Here is a 2744-nt window from a genome sequence, read left to right on the forward strand (position 1 = left end):
TTTATATTTTGAATCAGATGTTTGACTGCAGAGGGAACAGAATTCATTATTGTTTTAAACTATGTTCCTGAGCAATTCAGATTATATAATTAGCAGAATTAACCATAAATCTCTCCTGTCATTGAGAAAACGTCTTATGGACCAAATACCTTTTTCCATCCAGTGATCCAAATGCAGAGACTTATTTCTGTGTAACACATCTCTGTTGTTCCAGATGGGAGTCTGCTGAGGAGGAAAGCTGTGTGTGAACATAAGTTTTCAACACAACAAAACTTGAACAGGAAGTCTGTTGACACTAAAGTTACACCTAAGAACAAAATCTGAGCCTCCAATTTTTTAAACAAACCTTTGAGCAGACAAAACCAGATACTATTTCCATTCATTAAACAGTATTTCAACCAATTTTCATAAAAGACCGCATTTAAACAATCAAATTCAATAGATTTTAAACCACAATCTGTAAAGTCTTTAATTGCCTCATTAAGTAGTGGACTTGATTTTTCCAGATGAAATTAAAGTTCAGCTGATTTATAGCTTTAATGTTTCTGTAAGGTATGACCATAGAATAAGCTGGGTATATGCACCGGGACAGTGACTCCATTTTGGTTAAATAGGTTCTCCCAAACAGGGTTTAGATCTCTTTGGAGCCATCTATTTAACCGAGATCTGCAATTCTGTATTTTATTCTCTATGTTGACAGTTTCACTGAGTTTAGCATATTTAGTTAATAAGATACCAAGATATTTAACTGAGTTTCAGTCAGATAAGAATCATCATCAAACCTAACAGAATCATGAATCACCTTCAGTTCACACTTCTGCAGGTTTAAGGTTAATCCTGATGCTTTGGAGAAAGTATTAATTAATTCCAGTACATTAGGGGTTTGGTCTAGACTCTTCAAAAAAATTGTGATGTCATCAGCTAGTTGACAATTTGGTCATCTAAAACTTTCAGTTTAGGTATATTTTAGATATATATATATTTTTATGAAAATATTTCAACAGCCAAGCTGAAGAGAAAGGGGGAAATACTGTAGCCCTGTTTTACTCCCCTACTAATGGTGAAACATGGAGACGTACCGTGTGGCAGTGCAACTTCACTTGAGGTGCCGTTATAAAAGCTTTTAATGATTCTACAGAAGTTTGGCCCAAATCAAAATAAGTGTAAAACTTTAAAAAGAAACTAATGCTCCAACCTATCAAAGACTTTATAAAAGTCTAGGAAAAGGATGAAGCCTTTATCCTCAATCAGTTCACTGTATTCAAGTAATTCCTGCACCAGTCTGATGTTATCATCTATAGATCCTTAGGACATAAAACCTGTCTTTGTTTCAGAAATAACATCATTAAGACCAGTCTTTAATCTGTTTCTGTAGATATGTGTCAATATTTTATAATCACAGTTCAGACGGGTGATCAGACGGTAGTTGTCTAGAACCTTGTTGTCGCTTCCTGGTTTGGGTATAAGGGACTATAACGCCCTGCTTCATTGCTGTGTGGAAGTGAATTATTGCATAAGATCTCTTTAAATACCTGGATTATAAATTCTCTAAAGTAATCCCAGAAATGTCTATAGAAATTAGTGGTAGCGCCATCAGGGCCAGGGGATTCATCAAGTTTGAAGCACATGATGGTGCTGTCTAGTTCCTCCATATTAATATCTTTGTTGCAGTTTTCCTTGAATTCCTCAGAGATTTGAGGGACAGAGTCTTTGACTTGCTTTATTAGAAGGTCACAGTCTTTGGTTAAAAAAGAAGAGCAATAAAGGTTTTGATAAAATTTGCTAATTACTTTTGCAAGTAGAATTTGGTCCGTGCATTCATTTTAGTTAGTAATAAGGGATTGAATGTGTTTTTTAACTTGTCTCCTCTTTTCCAGTCTGCAGAAATATGATCTGTTTTTTTTCTCCTTCCTCCATCATCTTAGCTCTGGATCTGATAAAAGCTCCTCTGGCCTTTCTTTCATAGATGCTGTCTAATTTAACTTGTAGGTTATTTTTTTTCGGGTTTAACTCTTTAACTAACCTACCTTCTTCCAGGTCATTGTTCCTTTTTAGGGCTTTGCTAAAAGAGGTAGAATAATCCAGTATCTTATATTTTAGGTATTACCATTTTTTGGTATAGGTTATTGTTGAATCGCTTAACAGACTCTTTTTATCTAGTTCTTTAATTTCCCTACAATACAGCTCATATTTTCAGAGAATTTTATTGAATTTACTGTATATCTTAAACTCTCAGGAAGAGGAGAAATTTATATATTAATGCTGCAATGATCAGTAGGAGGAGTTGGAGACATATTACAGTCTGATGTTAGTTTGAGAATATCATCTATTCCTAGTCAAAAATCTATTCTGCTTGAAGCGTCTGCTTTAAATCAAGAGAACTGTTCTTTCTCAACATGTTTGTCTCTCTATAAGTCAATGAGTCTCAAGCTGTTACAGAAATCAGACAAAATTCAGTTTGGAAGGACATTTAAAATATATGTTTGGGTTTTTATCAAGAGCTTCGACCATAACCAGATTCCAATCCCCACCTAATAAAATATATTTAATTGGAAACCTTAGTTTAAGTTTATATTTACTTCAATAACAATGTATAATAATAATAATATAGTAAGATGTTCTTTATTTTTGGAAATGTTACACTAACCATAGACATTAGCCATGATTATTAATGAGTCCTCAATAAATATTACAGAAAGAGACCAATGGCCATCACTACAGTATCATGTTTTTTTTTAATGAAT

This window comes from Cyprinodon variegatus, unplaced genomic scaffold (assembly GCF_000732505.1).
Source record: "Cyprinodon variegatus isolate N-32 unplaced genomic scaffold, C_variegatus-1.0 Scaffold1867, whole genome shotgun sequence".
Lineage (NCBI taxonomy): Eukaryota > Metazoa > Chordata > Actinopteri > Cyprinodontiformes > Cyprinodontidae > Cyprinodon > Cyprinodon variegatus.